We start from the raw sequence: 10,253 nt of genomic DNA on the forward strand, positions 1-10,253 counted from the left end.
ATATATATATATATATATATATATATATATATATATATATATATATATATATATATATATATATATATATATATATATATATATATATATATATATATATATATATATATATATATATATATATATATGTCACAAATTTATATTTATAAAAACATCTCATTGAGTTAAAGAGAGTGTATATTTACATATAAACAACCAGTAGTTGCGATTTCTAAGTAATATTGGACTATTTGATCAAATAGAATATTTATAAAATAAATTTACTCAAGTGATTAATTTATTCATTTCACTATCCACAGTATAGCATCTCAAATGGCCTTCCAAAAGTCTAAATTGGTCATAAATAAATTTGGGATATTTACCTGAATTTTTTTTTAAAATAGGCAATGGAATTAAATGGAGTATCCCAACCGATGAAAACAAACGAAAAACTTCTACTTCTCGAAACAAGAGAGAGGTAGAATATTCCAAATGTGAAAATTACAAAGGTCCATTAGACTATAATAGGAACAAAGCCATGTCCAAGGGTTAAGCATAATTTCCGAAATACATTCGGTAAAGCTTAATTATGCGTTCCTAAAAGTAATCGTATTGCGCCTATTCCAAATGCACCATGTAGTTGCAATCCAAATGACTGTCATCGTAAATCTTTTGGATAAATTCTTCACCTTCTCCATGACAAAGAAAAACTCATTGAACTCTTCCAAGGTTAAAGCCTCGTCGTAATCCATCCACTCGTACACCTTCTTCCAAACCTTTGATACAACCTCACACCCTCCTAAAATATGCGAAAGACGTTCTTCTTCCGAAAGACAAAAAACACAGTTGAGATCTCTACTAACATCCTTCATACCGCGCTTGTGTAATTGATCTTTGGTTGAAAGTCCATTGTGGATAATCCTCCAACCGAAAAAGAGAATTTTGGGCGGTGCTTTTACCTTCCATAAGTGCTTGAAAGCTTTGACCATGCGAGTATTGAGAGGGGGTCCGGAGAGCTTCAATTTGAAAGTGTCATAACAGGATTTTACTATGAAAACCTGCACCTCACTGCTGCTCCACACGAACTTGTCCTCAACATCCAGTCACGGCGTAACCGGCGTGATGCAGTCATAAAGATCCTCCAACAGTCAGCTGGGAATGCTGCTGCTGTCCGCAAAAACAGAATCGGTACTCCATTCCCATCCCCCATCGATAAACGATCCCGCTTCAGCCACTGTCATATCGTCCTTTCGGGCTAGAGCAAACAACTCCGGATAGGCCTGCATTAGAACTTGCCCTCCTGTCCAGCAGCTGTACCAAAATGGGACATTGTAACCATCCCTAACCAAACAGTGCACAGCAGCCGCGAAAGAGGATTCCTGCAACAATAAATAATTTTCAGAAATAAGGATGTCTCTCCACCATATTGATTCATTCTTCTCCACGACGGAAATGTCGCCAATGAGGACCTTCCTTTTGACATTTCTGTATCTAGCATCAAGAATAGCGCGTCATTCTGGTTCATCCTCTATTAAGAATAAATATATATGTTAATCAAAAATAAATATTTAAATGATAGACATATTTTTAAAATAAAAATAAAATTGTATCAATTTTCTATTTTCTAAAGAAAGATATCAATAATATATATTTCAATTATTCATTATTATATTTAAAATCATTGTATTTTAAATTAAAAATAATTATAAAATAAAAATATTAGATACATAAATAATTAAAAAAATAACATAATTTATTGTGTTTGAATTCATACATTATTTTAAATATATTTATTTTTTATTTTATTTAATTTTACAAAAAATGTATTAACCCGTGAGTTCACATATATTTTGATCTAGTTACCTGCGCGCTCGCACGATACTTGTGTATTATTCGTGCGTTCATATGAATTTTGGTCTCGTTAGCCGTGGGTTCACCTAATACTGGTGTAATACTCGTGCGTCCGCAGGAGTACTAGTGATTTTCCGTGTTTGCATTCATACATTATTTCAATTTTCATTTCTTTAATTATATAAGAAAAATGTAATAACATATGTGTTTACACGGATTAAATATAAGATCATAAAATTAATTGTTTCTTGAAATAGATTTCTTAGTACTACATTGAATTTGTTTTTAAACATAAAAATGTCAATATTATGTATTTATATCAGAATGATATTTAAGTACTAATCATATCATACAATTATACATATTAATTATACTATAAATATTTTTATGTAATGAAAAATGTGACCGAAATAGATTCAATTTCTTTTCTTGACAAAAAGAAAGATCAATTGATAAAAACATTAATTTTAAAAATCTAATTTTATAAAATAAAATATTAATCAAACACACCATAAAATAATATCTAAAAGAAATGATAAAATATTAATCAAATTGATTACCCAATATCCCAATCCAACAGATTCATCACAATATTTTAATATATAAATAATATAATAACCGCTATTAAATATATATATAATACATAATTTAAACGAGAATCATTTCAAATAATTTGAGTAACTTATATTTTTAGAAGAAATTAAAAAAATAATTTCATTCAATGTTAAATGTATAATACATATAGCAAATTGGTTAATAACTTAGTAAAAAAATCATTCAACGTTAACTTATATTTTAAGTGTAAGAAGAGAAGTGATAGATAGATAGCTAAGAGATAACTTTTAAGAAAAATAGGACAATCTATTAATTAGGGGTGTTCGCGATGCGGTTTGGGCTGTTTTGACGTAAAATATCATCCGAATCGCAAGAGAAAAAGATGTACGATTTAGTTTGGTTGGCTTTTAAAAATAAAATCAAACCAAACCAAACCAATGCGGTTTGGGTTGGTTCAGGTTGTTCGGTTTTTTTACAAAAATTTATTGAGTCATACATACACACATGGATGACAATTTAACTTTGTATTTAGTCATTTATGCGTTAACAAATAACAACACCATTCATCATATAAGGACAACAACTTTCCATTTAATATACAAAACTAAGATTAGATAAAAGTGGAATAAAAAACATAAAATAGTAGCATAAAAAAATATCAAAAATATTCTAATGAAATAGAAAAAAAGAGGAGATGAAAGATTAGAGAAAATGAAAAAGAAAAAGCAGAAGAGATGAGAGATTAGAGAAGAAAAGGAACATTAAAAACGTAATTGGAAGAGAGAACAGTAGAATAAAAATAATATGATGAAAAAGGAAGAACTTAAGAGATGAGAAACTAGAGAAGAAGAGGTGATATGTACTTGGAAAAGAAGATGACAAGAAGGCGTAATTCCGTTAACTAGGAGAGATTTGAGAAGACTTAAATTGAAACCTTAAGTTTAAGGAAGAGAAAATCATTCGTAATCGTAAGGCTAAGACATAATAGGTTAGAATTCGGGTTGGATATAGGTTAAGTAAAGTTTGGGGTTGTAACATAATGCAGTTTTGTTCGGTTTGTAAAATACAAACTGCAAATTGAACTGAACCGCACAGTTTGTTAGAAAATGACCCAAATACATCCAAACCAAATGCGATTTTTTACAGTTTTGGTTTGGTTTGGTTTTGCGGTTTTCTATTAGGCCGGATCGGTTTTCTATGGAGTTTCACCTAGAACTATTTTCTTTTGTTTTCGAAGATTATTTGGAAAAACTCTTAAAGGGAGAAATCATTGTTAGGTGAAATATGATGTTCTGCACCAATTTTCTCCATTTAAACCGATTTTTTTTTATTTGGTTGTATATATTAGTTGCTGAGGTGATGGAAGTTCATTTAGGATAGATACTTTACACCATTTATTCATGAATATTTTTTCAGACCGGCCAAAGGCCCAAAATAGTGGGCTTAATTACGAAGGTCGAATTCATAAGTTCACCAAGTATGACCAATGGTCAGGAAGATATTTCCCGAGGTACGGGGCTCTAGATCCAAATTACTCGAGCATCCATCATTGTTAGATATGATCCGATGGTTTCCTACCATACACGCCAAGTTAAACGAGGGAGGTTTCAAATGTATGACATATATAAACCCTACCATGCATTGTTTACAAGTATAACTTCACCCTCACTCTCAAATTCCAACTCTTATAATTCATTTACTTAGGAGTTGGAGTGTTATCCTTTCAAGTTCTCCCTGCTCCACCGCACCATTGGAAGAGCTTATTCCTTCAACATCACGTATCTCTTGTTACACCTAAGAAAATTGGCGTAGTTTGTGGGATCAAACCCATGCCACATTAATTCTCACAAATTTCCACATCGAATTCATATAATTTTAAAAGTCACATCCCATCGACATCGATCTTACGAGACTAGTGAATAATGATGGTAATCTCCAATCCAGCCATCAGAGTCGCCTCTCGGGCACCTACCAATGAACCTCATCATTTCCCCCATTGATCGAGGATCATCCAATAAGAAAGAGCTGAATGTGAAACAATTGGAAGGGAATTCCTTGAAGTCGCTAATAGTGGAAGAAAGACCAAAGAAAGAAAGGCTCGTCCTAGGATTCTTAGACATTGATAATTTGGAAGGAATCTATAACTATACATTTTCGTTATTAGTGAATCAATGGATAACCATGAAGTTTCAAGAATCCTTATCGATGATGAAAGGTTGTGCGACTTCATGTACACTAGCCTATTTGAAGGACTGAGGCTAGGAGAAGAGTACATTGTGCGGTATAAAGGTCGTACTCTCTAGATGTTCAATGCTTCCATAACTCGTTCTTGAGGTACTAAAGAATTCCATGTCTCTGTAGGAGAACGAAGAAACAAGAAGAGGGAGAGTGGGTGTTTCTTTGTATTCCCTTGTGAAAGTCTTTACAGTTGCATCCTATGAAAAACATTTCTCAGAGCATTATACAAGATAACTTCCATTATCCACATGAAGATGAGATACCACAATGGCTTTGATAAAACAAATGTTATTCTGACTGACTAACACGGAGCCTGCTTAGTTCTTGAGACGATTTCAAAACATCCCAATGCAATTGTCATCTCTTCTAGAAATAAGGTAAATGATGACATGTCGTCACCATCAACACAATTGATCTCGATATGCGCAAATATGAAACTATGTTGGGTGACGAATCTAACTCCCCGTGGGACAAAAGTGAATATCTCGATGTCGATTCCAAACAAAAACTTCGAGATCACAAAGCTCGACAAAAATCCTAAAAAGTCAATCTTAATAGGGTCCAACTTATCGATCCTAGTGGGGAGATGCCTCATCGAGTGTGTGGACCTCCGATTTTTTTTAATACCGGGCCATACCTCTGATCTGTAGAGATACGTGAACTGACTCTTTTTTTGTCGCTTAATGCTTTCGCATTTTTGAAAATTCACAGAGTCGCCACCGACCTTTTATTTTATCCAATTAAGGAAAGGTTTATAAAAGACACAGAAAAAAGACCTTTAAGAAATTCTGGGTAAGGGGGTAGGTTATACAAAGGGAAGGTGTTAGCACCCTTTGTATCCATGGTTATCCATGGGCTCTTAAGTTTGCTTAGCTCACTTGTTTTTCGATCACTTTTCAATTGCTCTGAAATTGCTCATATGTGGTTTCAAATACCTTTGTAAATTGAATTTTGTAATGATCCGTGTGTGGATGTATACAAAATGCTTGTTTATCTTTCGAAAGATGTTTTGAAAAGAACGTTAACTTTGTAATAATCCGTGTTTGAATGTATACAAAGTATTGTCTTTTTTGAAAGTTTTTTGAAAAATCAACAGTGTATGAGAATTTTGTTTGTTTTGATTTCGAGCAAGCAAACTAGGAGGTCTACCCTGAGTTGTAAGGTCTTCATCCTATTTCCTTTAAAAATCTATCCTTTCACCGGATATAAACGCAAGGTTCGATTTTGTACTCAAAACAGTGGAATTTGACTTTGATTTTGAAAGATTGAGAAGGGATTACCTGAAGAGGTGCAAGTGTGATTGTGATTGGATTCAGATATTTATCTTTGAAGTTAGTGATCTAACGGTTCAATTTTATCTTTGACATACACGCAGTTTATATTTGCTGGAAATTAAAATGCGGAAATGTAAAGTGCGGAAAGTAAATCTACGCTATTACATCGATTGTGCAGGAAATGTAAACTAGCCTATTTACATGAATTTGACATCCTATACATTTATCTAGGAATTTAAATTGCAAGAAAAATAAAAGGCATGTTTTTGGATTTTTTTTTTTATGATTGATTTTAATTATAATTAATGCATGATTAATTAAATTAAAATGAAGAAAAAGATGAAAATATATTTAAACCTAGAAATTAAGTTTAAAATATGTACAAAATATTTGCTAATTAATTTTAAAACAAAACTAATTTTTTTGGAATTTTTGGAAATTGATTTGAAATTGATTTAAGTTAATTAAAACATAATTATGCAAATAACTATACAAATAATTAAAACTTAAAAAGAAAATTATTCAAAATATGTACAAAATTAGTTTATAATATATAAACAATATTTAATATAAAGAACAATTTTTTTTTATGATTTTTTGATTGGTTAGAATAATTAAAAGCAAATATATAAATATATACTAATTAATTATGCAAAATATTGAAATTTTGAAGAAAAATAAAATATTTTTATTTCATAAAATAGTATATTATTTTAGAAGTCTAAAAATATTTTTTGTGTATTTTTTGGATTTTTAAAACTATTTTTAATTAATTTAACAAAGAAATTAAAATAAAATAGAAAATAAAAGGGATACTTATCCTGTGTGGTGGTTTATGAGGGAGCATGATAAGCTGTGTAATCTGGTGCGTTAGATGAAGAATTGATGGAAATCTATGGCCCAGATGCGTGGGTACATGGTATACATGCGTGGGAGTGATCACGTGGGATCACAAAGACTTTCAACAAGTCTGTTGGGCCCCACCATGCACATGTGGCTAGCGAGACTTGCTGACCAGCGAATGGGAAGCGCCAGAAATGCCACGCGTGCTGGTCAATGTTTCCAACTCACTATTCATCTTCTTCAACCTCTTACCTATGGATTTAGCTGCGGATTTAGCTGCAGCATTACCTGCGGATTTTGTTTCAAATTTCCATGCTTCTGAAAACCTACAAAAACAACCATGAGCAAAAATAAAAGGGACCCAGATCGACTTAAAATCACCTCCTGAACACGATGGTGGTGTTAGTTTGGCTATTTGAGCGCTGTAGCTATGGGTTCGAAGAGATTAAAGTTTAAACATGCATGAACATTCATCAATGGTGTTAAGCAATATTCACGTGGAAACCAACATGTTAAAGCCCAGACCTGCCTTATAGGACCTCATTAACTTATTAGAATGATTAGTTTATATTGAGGTTAGTTAAATATATGAAAACGAAAGTTGATCATGTATGAATATGAACAAACTTATGCATGTGATACGACTCTCATGGGACCACACAAAAGGCTTGTTCTTACTTTATATGATCTTAGAAGATGATTGGAATGATTGTTTTGTATTGATATTGATTGGAAATATGAAATTGAAAATTACAAAGTTATGGAATTTTGAGAGAAGTTTGATGTGTTTCTATGCTATGCTTGCTATATTTTCGTGGGTGTCTTTGGCTCCCTTTTGTTGCTGAAATATCTTGAGCTATTTATAGGCCAAGATGTGCTTAAATTTGAAGCTAAGAAGCATTGATGGCTTTTGTTGAAATTTTGGCTTTCAAACTTAAGTTTCAAGCAACCTTGGCTTGCTCTTCACACTTTTCCCTTAGCCTTTCCTTGAATCTTCTTTGCTGCAGAATATTGACTATTTTTTGATGAGTCATGCTTAGAAATTAAGCTACCATTTATCCATCCATTTTCCTTTTAATTTTATTCTTAAAATAAGATAAAATCAAGCAAAAAATGAATAAAAATGGTGTGGGCTTAGTATTGGTCGTGGGAGGCCCATTACATCATGGAAATGATGTTTGAATGCTGAAAACTTGGCCCCTTTTGGAAAAAATGCAATTTTGAACAATGTTGGTTTCATGCATTTTCCCAAAATTTAGCCAACTTCAACAAGGTGTAAATCCTTCAATTTTTGTCATATGAAGGAGATCTTGCACTTTTTGGAAACCTCAAAGAGTCCTCTAACCAATGTCTTTGGTCTCATGTCAAAATGATTTTTGAAGCTCCTTGTGTGTCCTTTTGAAAAAAGTGTCTTTTTGTTGACTTTGAAAATGACCTGTAATGTCTTTGATCATATTTTTCAAATGGTGAATCCAATGACCATGGGATCAATGGCATTTGAAAGATAATTGAATTTCCTTCAAAACAAGCTTTGGTTTGAATTTTTTGGATGAAGGATGAGAGAGTTATGATCAGTCAAAGTTGAGTTGACTTTTCAGGCAAAAACCCTAATTTTGAATCTTAGGGTTTTGTTGATTTTTGATCTTTCCTTGATGAATTATGATCATCCAATGATCAAATGATGAATCCTTTGACAAAATATGGACTTTGACAAAAAAATTCATTTTTGACTGTCTGTTGACTTTTTTGGTCAAACGGGTCGTCTGTTGACTGTTTGAGCTGCTGACGGTGCGTCTGAGTGAATTGAAGTTTGAAAATTTGTATGATGGTACTTTGAGATATATGGATGTGTATGAAATCCATTTGAGCTCTCAAAACTTGTTGCTCCTGTAAAAACAAGAAAAACCCTGATTAGGGACTGTTTGTGTAGGAGACAGTTAAGCGTACCTGATTTTTGTGCAGTGTTGAGTCTCTGCTAATCGCGTGATATTCAGAAGACTTCTAGCACAAAGATCTTGGAATTTTGAATTGTGAAAGATTGATTTGATTGATGGTACAAAACACTGAGAATTGTACTGCCAGCAGTTTGGCTGTCGACTGACTGTTCAGGTATTGACGTAGCAGTTAGAGTGAAAAATCAACAGTCAAAGTTAATTTTCTTTTTTGTTGTTTTTTGTTTTTGTTTTATGTGAAAAATGAAAGATTATTTACATGACTTGTTAGAAAAACACAGACATAATAAATAACTAATATTTACGGTATGCGGGCAAAATTACCGATAATAACCCTGAAAATCATTTAATGCACAGAAATAGGAATATTTGACTGGCAGAAAACACACAAAATATTATCTTAGTAATTAAGCAATATTATGACAAATAGTACAACATTTAATACTGACAGTACAAATATCACATACTATATTGAACAGTACGACGAATAAACGGTACATTTAAGAAATAAGAAATACGGCAAATTTTAAGAATGACGATTGATAACCCATGCTATGAACAATAACATGTAGATGATTGGGAGCATAACCATTGCAGGTCCACACTCCTCAGGACTATGCAGGCAGAAAAAAGTCATGATCACCGTAGCAATGGTGATGACTGTAAGAAACAGTGTCTCTATCCACTTTGCCATTCTTGTCAGGGAAGAAGAGAAAGGATGGATTATGAAGATAGGAATTTGAAAGATGAATTGGAATTTGATGTGAGATTTTATGAAAGAAAATGAGAGGTATTTATAGAATGGAAAGAAGGAAAGAGACGTTGGGGAATGATGTGATTCCGTACAAAAGGAAAATTTGAGTGGAAGTAAGATTTGAAAGAAAGTGTATGATAGTGTTGGAAAAAGGAGAGATTTGATTTTTTGAAAAAGAGATTTGAAAAGATTTTTGCAAATAATGGAATATAGTACAAAAATTAGTGGGAAACAAAAGATAATAATAATCTACTTGTTACCAGTACAGTCTGAGTTTCCTGATTCTGCGCCTGCAAAAAGATTTAACTCTGTACCAATTGTGTCAGTACTATTTATCTGTAAATAAATAAATAGCATGTGTGAAGTAATAAACAGTATTTGGTGTTTGCGTAAGAATAAATTCAACTGCAAGCCAAATTACTGTATAAGAAAAGTTCTAAAAACTAAGTATTTCATATGTCAGGATATTTGTTGAAATAAAAATCCATGATTATATGAGACCCTTAATTTTCAGATTGGAGTTTTCTTGAAAAATATGTGGGCAAATTTTGGGGTATAACAGTTGCCCCTATTCAATCTTCTTAAACCTGAAGAGATTGTCTGAAATCTGAAGGTAGAAGATGATTGAATATTTAGATGCCCTGAAAATTTGCACTTACCTTGATCAGAAGAGATGTTGGAAGTTGCATTTGAATGTCGTCTGCGAAATGTTGTTGGCAGATTGAAACATTACCTGAGATGGGCTTTCAGATGCCACCTGGTAAATGGGTTGAGGGTTTGTTCATCAGAATGAATCCATTGATTATA

The sequence above is a fragment of the Vicia villosa genome, unplaced genomic scaffold (genome assembly GCF_029867415.1).
Source record: "Vicia villosa cultivar HV-30 ecotype Madison, WI unplaced genomic scaffold, Vvil1.0 ctg.000206F_1_1_1, whole genome shotgun sequence".
Classification (NCBI taxonomy): Eukaryota; Viridiplantae; Streptophyta; class Magnoliopsida; order Fabales; family Fabaceae; genus Vicia; species Vicia villosa.